Raw genomic sequence first — 12,905 nt, 5'->3', positions numbered from 1 at the left:
ATTATGCCGGATGCGGTTCATCATGTAACAGTCATAACATAGGATGAAACAGAACTAGCTCCAATTCATCAATGTAATGTAGGCATGTATTCCGAATATAGTCATACATGCTTATGGAAAAGAACTTGCATGACATCTTTTGTCCTACCCTCCCGTGGCAGCAGGGTCCTAATGGAAACTAAGGGATATTAAGGCCTCCTTTTAATTGAGTACTGGAACAAAGCATTAGCACATAGTGAATACATGAACTCCTCAAACTATGGTCATCACTGGTAAGTATCCTGATTATTATCACTTCGGGGTTAACGGATCATAACACATAATAGGTGACTATAGACTTGCAAGATAGGATGAATAACTCTCATATATTGATGAAAACATAATAGTTTCAGATCTGAAATCATGGCACTCGGGCCCTAGTGACAAGCATTAAGCATAGCAAAGTCATAGCAACATCTATCTTAGAACATAGTGGATACTATGGATCAAACCCTAACAAAACTAACTCGATTACATGATAGATCTCATCCAACCCATCACCGTCCAGCAAGACTACGATGGAATTACTCACGCACCCCGGTGAGCATCATGAAATTGGTGATGGAGGATGGTTGATGATGACGATGGTGATGGATTCCCCTCTTCGGAGCCCCAACGGACTCCAGATCAGCCCTCCCGATAGGTTTTAGGGCTTGGCGGCGGCTCCGTATTGTAAAATGCAATGAATTCTTCTCTCTGATTTTTTTCTCCCTAAAAGCAAATATATAGATTTGGAGTTGAGGTCAGAGGAGATCCAGGGGGCCCACGAGGTAGGGGGCGCGCCTACCCCCCTAGGGCACGCCCCCACCCTCGTGGATAGGGGTGGGCCCCTGGTTTTCATCTTTTGCAAAGATTTTTTATTATTTCTGAATAGATGTTCCGTGAAGTTTCACGTCATTCCGAGAACTTTTGTTTCTGCACATAAATAACACCATAGCAATTCTGCTGAAAACAGCGTCACTCCGGGTTAGTTCCATTCAAATCATGAAAGTTAGAGTACAAAACAAGGGCAAAAGTGTTTGGAAAAGTAGATACAACGGAGACGTATCAACTCCCCCAAGCTTAAACCTTTGCTTGTCCTCAAGCAATTCAGTTGACAAACTGAAAGTGATAAAGAAAAACTTTTACAAACTCTGTTTTCACTTGTTGTTGTAAATATGTAAGGCCAGCATTCAAGTTTTCAGCAAATATTATGAACTAACCACATTCACAATAACGCATAGGTCTCAGGTTTACTCATATCAATGGCATAATCAACTAGCGAGCAATAATAATAAATCTCGGATGACAACACTTTCTCAAAACAATCATAATATGATATAACAAGATGGTATCTCGCTAGCCCTTTCTGAGGCCGCAAAACATAAATGCAGAGCACCTTTAAAGATCCAGGACTGACTAGACATTATAATTCATGGTAAAAGAGATCCGGTCAAGTCATACTCAATGTAAACTAACTGTGATGAATGCAAATGACAGCAGTGCTCTCCAACTGGTGCTTTTTAATAAGGAGATGATGACTCAACATGAAAGTAGATAGATAGGCCCTTCGCAGAGGGAAGCATGGATTTGTAGAGGTGCCAGAGCTTGGTTTTGAAATACAGGTGAATAATATTTTGAGCGGTATACTTTCATTGTCAACATAACAACCAAAAGATGGCAATATCTTCCATGCTACACACATTATAGGCGGTTCCCAAACAGAATGGTAAAGTTTATACTCCCCCTCCACCAACAAGCATCAATCCATGGATTTCTCGAAACAACGAGTTCCTCCAACTAACAAGAGTCCCACGGGGAGTTTTGTTTGCAATTATTTTGATTTTATTTGCATAAAGCATGGGACTGGGCATCCCGGTGACCAACCACTTTCTCGTGAGTGAGGAGCGGAGTCCACTCCTCTTGAGAATAACCCGCCTAACATGGAAGATACGTACAACCCTAGTTGATACATGAGCTATTCGAGCATACAAAACAGGATAATTATTTGAAGGTTTAGAGTTTGGCACATACAAATTTACTTGGAACGACAGGTAGATACCGTATATAAGTAGGTATGGTGGACTCATATGGAATAACTTTGGGGTTTATGGAGTTGGATGCACAAGCAGTATTCCTTCTTAGTACAGGTGAAGGCTAGCAAAAGACTGGGAAGCGACCAGCTAGAGAGCGACAACAGTCATGAACATGCATTAAAATTAATCAACACCGAATGCAAGCATGAGTAGGATATAATCCACCATGAACATAAATATCGTGAAGGCTATGTTGATTTTGTTTCAACTACATGAGTGAACATGTGCCAAGTCAAGTCACTTAAATCATTCAGAGGAGGATACCACCCTTTCATACCACATGACAACCATTTTAATAGCATGTTGGCACGCAAGGTAAACCATTATAAGCTCCTAGCTAATCAAGCATTGCACAAGAAACTATGATCTCTAGTTGTCATTGCAAACATGTTTATTCATAATAGGCTGAATCAGGAATGATGAACTAATCATATTTACAAAAACAAGAGAGGTCGAGTTCATACCAGCTTTTTTCATCTCAGTCAGTCAATCATATATCGTCATAATTGCCTTTCACTTGCACGACCGAATAGTGTGAATAATAATAATAGTGCACGTGCATTGGACTAAGCTGGAATCTGCAAGCATTCAATAGACAGGAGAAGACAAGGCAATATGGGCTCTTTTGTCAGATCAACAATAATGCATATAAGGGCTACTTCAACAATTTAATTATGGTCTTCTCCTATCGACCCCCAAAGAAAAGAAATAAAACTATTTACACGGGAAAGATCCTAACAAGCAAAAGAAGAACAGGAAATATTTTTGGGTTTTCTTTTTTAATTACTAACAAGCCTGGAAAGTAAACTAATTAAAAGCTACAACTAATTTTTTGGTTTTTCTTAAGGTTTATTAAACACACAAGAAGAAAGCATAAAAAGGACATAAACTAGCATGGATGATACAATGAAAAAGTATGAGCACCGACATCTAGCAATGAGTGTGTGAACATGAATATAATGTCGGTGAGAAATACGTACTCCCCCAAGCTTAGGCTTTTGGCCTAAGTTGGTCTATGGCCATGGTTGGCCTGGCGGATATCCATAATAATAATTGGGGTCATACTGCGATGAAGAAGACTCTGATTGCCACTGGTTGGCAACCATCTCTAGATCCCAATGGTAATTAGACTGTCGTGGAGGATCAACTTGTGGTTCCGACTCTGGCTCTGTGGCTGATGTAGGGTTCCGGTAGGCATGAATAGCCTCTAAGGAACAAGGTACTGGCCAGAAGATAAATCAAACAAGGAAGGAGCAGACAGGGTAATAGTCTCAGGATGATGTTTATGAAAGAACGATTTGTATTTAAGCTCCCCTTCCCTATTCTTAACAATAAAATCATGTGCCACCATACTCTTATAATCTAAATAAACACGAGGCAGCAATTTTTCTTCCTTCTCATAATGCCTAATAGGTATGTTAAAATGTGCAGCTAGGCGTGAAGCATAGATTCCTCCAAAGATGGAGCCCTTTGTACGGTTCAGACTTAACCGTTTAGCAATAATACCGCCCATACTAACAGAGTTATCACTGAATAAACCGTGGACCAAAATAATAATATCAGGAACACTAAGGTTTCCATAGTTTCTGCGACCAATTAAGAAACTACTAGCAAATATTGCAAAGTAGCGTAAAACAGGAAAATGTATGCTGGTGATTCGTGCATCGGAAACCTTCCTCGTTTCCCCTACAGTGATGGTATCAATAAACCCATCCACATCGCTGCGATGTGGTTCCTCTGTCGTTCCCTCTAAAGGGACCAAACAAACCCGACAAAAATCATCAAGTGACATCTTCTTATGCTCATCATATAGATAAAAATCCACCGTAGGTGATGAGCTCCTAGAATGGAAATGAAAGTTTTGCACAAAGATATTTGTGAGTAAGAGATACTGGTCGCGTTGGTCGTGGAGGAAAGCGGTGAGGCCTGCATTCTCAGCCAATTCATAAAAATCATCATAAATCCCGGCTGCTCTCAAGAATTCATCGGAAGGCCATTCACACGGCCGAACCTCCGCGGTGCGAGGCAGATTATACTTGGGCTTTGCTGCCTTTTCATTTTGCTTTTCCTTCGAGCTTCGGCTCGATGAGCCCCTGAAAACTCTCTTCATTATTTTCTGAAAAATTCTAAAAATTTTAGTAACTTCAAAATAAAAGTAAACCAAACTCAACAAAATTGATAGCCACTACTCCTACAAGTGCCTAGAGCCTATATCATGCATCAAATCTACTTTTGACCATATAAATTTGACATGCAAGCTCAAGAACAGGGTCACCTAAGCAGCACAAATTTTCAATTAATAAATGTAACACCCTCGATGTGACTATAGCTCCCACGTGTCAAGGCATGACTTAGAGACATAATCGCATTGAAGGCATATGTCGCAAGTTAGGCAATCTTCACAACATCCCATGTAATATGAATAATAAAGGGGAGATAACATAGTTGGCTTACACTTGCCACGTTAATCAAGTACATAAATAACATTACATCATCCAAACACTCATGGCCCGACTACGGCACCAAAATGAAAGAGAACCCAACATGCAACATGGTCCCGTTCACCCCCAACTGGGCACCACTACTGATCGTCGGGAAAGGAAACATAATATCGTTGAGAGTGTTCGTTGAACTCCCACTTGAGCTCATACGCATCTCCTGGAGCGGAATCATCAGGCCCTGCATCTGGTGTAATAGTAATCTGTGAGCCACAGGGACTCAGCAATCTCGCACCCTCGCGATCAAGACTATTTAAGCTTATAGGTATGGCAAGGTAAAATATAAGTGGAGCTGCAGCAAGCGACTAGCGAGTATAGTGGCTAACTTATTCACAAAAGAGAGCGAGAAGAGGAGGCAAAGCACAAGCGAGAAGCTAGAGAACAACCTGCGCAAACATTACTCCAACACCGTGTCCACTTCCCGGACTCCGCCGAGAAGAGGCCATCACGGTAACACACTCGGTTGATTCATTTTAATTAATTAAGGTTCAAGTTATCTACAACCGGACATTAACAAATTCCCATCTGCCCATAACCGTGGGCACGGCTTTCGAAAGTTCAATCCCTGCAGGGGAGTCCCAACTTAGCCCATGACAAGCTCTCACGGTCAACGAAGGAATAGACCTCCTCCCAAGACGTTCCGATCAGACTCGGTATCTTGGTAATTCAAGACACTTCGACAGGTTAAAACAAGACCAGCAACACCGCCCGAATGTGCCGACAAATCCCGATAGGAGCTGCACATATCTCTTTCTCAGGGCACACTCAGATAAGCAATCCGTACAACTAAAACCAGCCCTCGAGTTTCCCCGAGGTGGCGCTGCAAGGGGCTCTAGTTTGGACCAACACTCAGAGGAGCACTGGTCCGGGGGGGTTAAAATAAGATGACCCTTGATTCTGCAGAACCCAAGGGAAAGAAAAGGGTAGGTGGCAAATGGTAAGACCAATGTTGGGCATTGCTGGAAAATCTTTAATCAAGGCGAACTATCAAGGGGTTCCCATTATAACCCAACCGCATTAGGAACGCAAAATCCGCGGGAACATAACACCGATATGACGGAAACTAGGGCGGCAAGAGTGGAACAAAACACTAGGCGAGAGGCCGAGCCTTCCACCCTTTACCAAGTATATAGATGCATTAAGATAACATGGCAATATAATGATATCCCAACAAGTAAATAAATGTTCCAACAAGGAACGGCCTCCAATCTTCACCTGCAACTAGCAACGCTATAAGAGGGGCTGAGCAAAGCGGTAACATAGCCAATCAACGGTTTGCTAGGACAATGGTGGGTTAGAGGTTTGACATGGCAATTTGGGAGGCTTTCAAGCAAGTGGTAGGCATCGTAGCAATGGCATAGCAAAAGAGCGAGCAAACTAGCATAGCAAAGATAGTAGTGATTTCGAGGGTATGATCATCTTGCCTGCACAGTTGTCAGAGTTGACTGGATCCTCGAAAAGCAAACTCAACGGGGATCCTCGGTAGCGAACTCGTCTCCCGGCTCTACCCAAACAAGACAAAAAAGCAACAAGGGTACAATCAACCACGTGCAAGACCAAGCAATATGATGAAATGATGATATGCTATGCGGGATGCGATGCGGGATGCAAAATGCAAGGTACGACAGGAAATGCATGAACCTGGCCTCAACTTGGAATTTCAAGTGTGCCACTGGAAAGATGAGATGAAATCGCTTGAAAACGATATAAAGAACGCCGGAATCGGAGTTACGATTTGGAAATGGCAACCGTTTCAAAAATGACACCGGTCTGTGATTTACAGCAAGTAGGCATCTAAATGCAACGAAATGAACATGCTACAGCACCCAAACAAGACAACAAAATACATGGCAGGGATGCACACAAGATGCTTAACAAAAGTTTAGCACTGAGCTACGGACAAATCATCCATTAACAGGTTCAAACAAGCATGGCAAAAACGCAAATGACAAACAGATCTCAGACTTAGTGAAATTAACACTTGTCTGGAATTTCAGATCATATAGCCCTCTTCGGAGCAACAAAACAACATGCTACAGGACCTGAACATGACAAAGAAAGACATGGCATGGAGCTACTCAATAAGCTTAACAAAAGTACCTTAGTGACCTTGAGCCAAAAGGGAGCAGAAAATACAATTGCAAGCATGTGAACATAGCAAAAACATAATCAGTTTTCAGACTTGGTGAAAACTGAGACTTGCTGAAACATAACTCACGAAGGTACGTTACCGAGCGCGATGCACTCACCACGGTGCAAGTCATGGCATGACAAGAATACATCCATAAAGAAGGCACAAAATACAAGCTAGAAATGGCAAGAACAATAGCATATCCTGCACGTATCAACTACAATAACATCGGCAAAATCGCAAACAAGTTGACGATCTGCCCAGATTCGTAACGAAGCAAAAGTAGAGCTCGATTGACTCAAGCTAGGGTGCTCCATAATTACAAACAAAGACATGGATGGATAGAGCACTACAAGATTAACAAAACTCCCTTACTCATCATCCTCAAAAGAGGCACGTATCACTAGGAAACAACACGAACAATCCCAGGACTTGGTGAAATTACTAAGTCCCTGAAAACAGAATTAGCAAGTGCACCACTTTGCAAGCTTGCACAAGTCACCACACACATCCTAAAAATACATGGGTTGCACCTCTGGAAAGATGACAAAACCCTTAACAAAACACATGAAGAACTCACGGGCATAGCATGCACACATTAATCATGGCAAAAATGACAAAAGTGCTAAACGGAGTAACATATCTGACAATTAACTCAAGTAGCCCTCTTCTAATAGTATTTCGGGCATCAAGATGAGCTCAAATGAAAATTATGCAATGGAATGAAATGATGTACTCTCTGAGATGAACATTTTGATATGCTATATGCATGAATCGTAGCTACGGATGCAAAGTTACGGAGCCGCGAACAGAGCAACTTGGACTAAAAATTCTGGAGACTTGGGAAAAATTCAACCTCCGGATCTGGATCTAGGGTTTGCACGAAAACCGAGGCGCGGCGCTGCACTGTAGCTGTTCGAGGACCGCCGGAAGAAAAAGAGCCGCGGTGGCCAGAGCTCTCGCCGGAGAGGCCGCCGGCGACGAGGAGGCGGGGCGCCCGGAGCTTCACGGAGGCGGGGCGCGGGGCTGCCGGCGACGAGTCTTGGCGGCGGGGCGGCGAGTGGCGAGGCGTCGGCCGGTAGTGAGCAACTCCGGCCAGCGCGGGCGGCGCGGCTGCCGGCTCCAGAGGAGAAGGGCGGCGCTGGGGAGGCGGAAGACGGCGCTGGGCGCGGCCCGGGAGACGGCGCGGGAGGGCCGGCCTCGGGCCCCTGCGGGCCGCGGCGGCGGCGAGCGCCGGGCGCCATGTGGCACGTCCTGGTTGGGCGGCGGTGGCGGCGGACGTTGTCCGGCTCCGCCCGGACACGTCCGGAGCAGTGGATCTGGGATTTTTAGGGTTAGGGGGGAGAGGATCCGCGAATTTGGAATGGGGGGTGTATATATAGGCATAGAGGGAGCTAAGAGAGTCCAAATGAGGTGTGGTTTTCGGTCACGCGATCGTGATCGAACGCTCTAGGGCGTGGAGCAGAGTTAGGTGGGTTTTGGGCCAAATTGGAGGGGTGTTGGGCTGCAACACACACGAGGCCTTTTCGGTCCCTCGGTTAACCGTTGGAGTACCAAACGAAGTCCAAATGGTACAAAACTTGACAGGCGGTCTACCTGTAGTAGACCAAGGCCGCTTGGCAAGTCTCGGTCCAATCCTGAAATGTTTAATCCCTACACACGAAATAAAGCTAGAAATGGCCACCGGAGGAGAACGAAGCGCCGAAATGCAAAACGGACAACGGAGAAAATGCTCGAATGTATGAGATGAACACGTATGCAAATGCAATGCACATGATGACATGATATGAGATGCATGACAACGACAACAACACATGGAGACAAAACCCGAACCCGAGGAAATAAATTAACTTAACGCCGGAAACGGCAAGAGTTGGAGTACAAATTGGGAAAGTTACATCCGGGGTGTTACAATAAAGCACTAGAACAAAAACTAATTGGACCAATGGAGGAGTCACATTCCAAGGAACAATCTACCCAAGCAGTTTTGTGAGAGATGCTTTGAGCAAGGAGATCGAAAATGGCAGCAAAATGAGCTTGGACTCGGGTTTGAGCTGGATATTCGTGTTTGTGGGAGGAAGAAGGAGTGTGTGGGTGCAGGAATAAGTGGAGGAGGGCCACCGTGGGCCCACGAGGCAGGGGGTGCGCCCAGGGGGATAGGGCACGCCCCTGACCCTCGTGGCCAGGTGCCAGCTCCTCCTGCTGTGTTCTCAGTGCCAAATATTCTCAAATATTCCAGAAAAAATCATATTTAAATTTCAGGGCATTTGGAGAACTTTTATTTTCGGGGTATTTTTATATTGCACGGATAAATCAGATAACAGACAGAAAAATACTATTTTTATTTTATTTAATATAAATAACAGAAAGTAAGAGGAGGGTACACCAGGTTGTGCCTTCTAGTTTCATCCATCTCATGATCATCAAAAGAAATCCACTAACAAGGTTGATCAAGTCTTGTTAACGAACTCATTCCGAATAACATGGAACCGGAGAAATTTCGAATAACACTATGTTACCTCAACGGGGATATGCACATCCCCAATAATAAGAAAATCATATTTCTTCATGACAGTAGGAAGAGGAAATTCAAAACCTCCAAATATAATCGATGGAATTTTTCCAATAGAGTTGATACTATGAACTTGAGGTTGTTTCCTTGAAAAGTGTACTGTATGCTCATTACCATTAACATGAAAAGTGACATTGCCCTTAGTGCAATCAATAATAGCCCATGCAGTGTTCAAAAAAGGTCTTCCAAGAATAATAGACATACTATCGTCCTCGAGAATATCAAGAATAACAAAGTCCGTTAAAATAGTAACGTTTGCAACCACAACAGGCACATCCTCACAAATACCGACAGGTATGGCAGTTGATTTATCAGCCATTTGCAAAGATATTTCAGTAGGTGTCAACTTATTCAAATCAAGTCTACGATATAAAGAGAGAGGCATAACACTAACACCGGCTCCAAGATCACATAAAGCAGTTTTAACATAGTTTCTTTTAATGGAGCATGGTATAGTTGGTACACCGGGATCTCCAAGTTTCTTTGGTATTCCTCCCTTAAAAGTATAATTAGCAAGCATGGTGGAAATTTCAGTTTCCGGTATCTTCCTTTTATTTGTAACAATATCTTTCATATACTTAGCATAAGGATTCATTTTAAGCATATCAGTTAATCGCATACGCAAAAAGATAGGTGTAATCATTTCAGCAAAGCGCTCAAAATCATCATCATCCTTTTTCTTGGATGGTTTGGGAGGAAAAGGCATGGGTTTCTGAACCCATGGTTCTCTTTCTTTACCATGTTTCCTAGCAACAAAGTATTTCTTATCATAACGTTGATTCTTTGATTGTGGGTTATCAAGATCAACAGTATTTCATTTTTCTTAAGAGGATGATCAGGCAAAGCATTAAGTAATTGGAGAAGCCTCCCCAAGCTTGTGGGAGACTCTCTTCTTCAGTTTGCACAAAATTATATATATCCCTTAAAGTAGCTTGTTTCTTATGAGCAGGGAAATATTTAGCATAGAAGTAATAAATCATATCCTGGGGACTACACACACAACCAGGATCAAGAGAATTAAACAATATCTTAGCATCACCCTTTAATGAGAACGGAAATATTTTAAGAATATAAAAGTAACGAGTTCTCTCATCATTAGTGAACAGGGTGGCTATATCATTTATTTTAGTAAGATGTGCCACAACAGTTTCAGATTCATAGCCATGAAAAGAATCAGATTCAATCAAAGTAATTATATCAGGGTCAACAGAGAATTCATAATCCTTATCAATAACAAAGATAGGTGAAGTAGCAAAAGCAGGGTCAGGTTTCATCCTAGCATTTAGAGATTTCTTATTCCATTTAGCTAATAACCTGTTAAGTTCATAACTATCTTTGCAAGCTAAAATAGCTAAAGAAGCTTCTTTATCAAAAACATTCATCAATATTATCAGATTCAATATTTTCATTCTCTCTACCCTAGCAAGTTGTTCATCAAGAAATTCACCAAGTGGCACAGTAGTATCAAGCATAGAAGTAGTTTCATCACAAGTATCATGCATAGAAGAAGTGGCATCATCAATAACATACGACATATCAGAACAAATAGCAGAAGCAGGTTTAGGTGTCGCAAGCTTACGCAAAACAGAAGGTGAATCAAATGCGGAGCTAGATGGGAGTTCCTTACCCCCCCCCCTCGTAATTGAGGGATAAATCTTGGTTTTTGGATCTCTCAAGTTATTCATAATGATAAGCAGATATAAATCCCAAGTGACTCAAAGGATAGAGCTATGCTCCCCGGCAACGGCGCCAGAAAATAGTCTTGATAACCCACAAGTATAGGGGATCGCAACAATTTTCGAGGGTAGAGTATTCAACCCAAATTTATTGATTCGACACAAGGGGAGCCAAAGAATATTCTCAAGTATTAGCAGCTGAGTTGTCAATTTAACCACACCTGAAAACTTAATATCTGCAGCAAAGTATTTAGTAGCAAAGTAATATGATAGTAGTGGTAACAGTAGCAAAAGGTAACAGTAGCAAAAGTAATGTTTTTGGTATTTTGTAGTGATTGTAACAATAGCAACGGAAAAGTAAATAAGCGAAGAACAATATATGGAAAGCTCGTAGGCAATGGATCGGTGATGGAGAATTATGCCGGATGCGGTTCATCATGTAACAATCGTAATATAGGGTGACACAAAACTAGCTCCAATTCATCAATGTAATGTAGGCATGTATTCTGAATATAGTCATACGTGCTTATGGAAAAGAACTTGCATGACATCTTTTGTCCTACCCTCCCGTGGCAGCGGGGTCCTAATGGAAACTAAGGGATATTAAGGCCACCTTTTAATAGAGTACCAGAACAAAGCATTAGCACATAGTGAATACATGAACTCCTCAAACTATGGTCATCACCGGTAAGTATCCCGATTATTGTCACTTCGGGGTTAACGGATCATAACACATGATAGGTGACTATAGACTTGCAAGATAGGATCAAAAACTCTCACATATTGATGAAAACATAATAGGTTCAGATCTGAAATCATGGCACTCGGGCCCTAGTGACAAGCATTAAGCATAGCAAAGTCATAGAAACATCAATCTCAGAACATAGTGGATACTAGGGATCAAACCCTAACAAAACTAACTCGATTACATGATAGATCTCATCCAACCCATCACCGTCCAGCAAGCCTACGATGGAATTACTCACGCACGGCGGTGAGCATCATGAAATTGGTGATGGAGGATGGTTGATGATGACGATGGCGACGGATTCCCCTCTCCAGAGCCCCGAACGGACTCCAGATCAGGCCTCCCGAGAGGTTTTAGGGCTTGGCGGCGGCTCCGTATCGTAAAACGTGATGAATTCTTCTCTCTTATTTTTTTCTCCCCGAAAGCAAATATATAGAGTTGGAGTTGAGGTCGGAGGAGCTCCAGGGGGCCCATGAGGTAGGGGGCGCGCACTAGGGGGGCAGGCGCGCCCCCCACCATCATGGACAGGTGGTGGGCCCCCTGGTCTTCATCTTTTGCAAGGATTTTTTATTATTTCCGAATAGATGTTCTGTGAAGTTTCAGGTCATTCCGAGAACTTTTGTTTCTGCACATAAATAACACCATAGCAATTCTGCTGAAAACAGCGTCAGTCCAGGTTTGTTCCATTCAAATCATGCAAGTTAGAGTCCAAAACAAGGGCAAAAGTGTTTGGAAAAGTAGATACGATGGAGACGTATCATTATACTACATATAATATATTTTATCTCTAGTCTTATAAAAAAACAGAGTTGTTGATGATGGTGTGCCTGCCATCGTGCAATATAGGTCGTCCGATTTATATCTGATGGATAGGAAGGAAACTATGGCAATTTTGAAAAAAAGATACCCACACCCCTCTCCATATTTGCAAATAAGGCCTCCCCTTGATCATGTTGATGTTTCGTGGAACGCATGGGCATCTTGCCAGTACTACATATGATATATAGAACATTGATTATAATTTGGGCTAATGTGTGGCTTTTGCAGCTTAGGGCTAAATACTTGTCATAATGTAGGGGGTGGGGCACTATACTTTGTGTGATAAACATGGTGTACGTATAGAACATGGTTTAGATTATGAATATATAGGTAGTACATCAAATGTA

This window comes from Triticum urartu, chromosome 4 (assembly GCF_003073215.2).
Source record: "Triticum urartu cultivar G1812 chromosome 4, Tu2.1, whole genome shotgun sequence".
Lineage (NCBI taxonomy): Eukaryota > Viridiplantae > Streptophyta > Magnoliopsida > Poales > Poaceae > Triticum > Triticum urartu.
Note: the sequence above shows the minus strand (reverse complement) of the source record.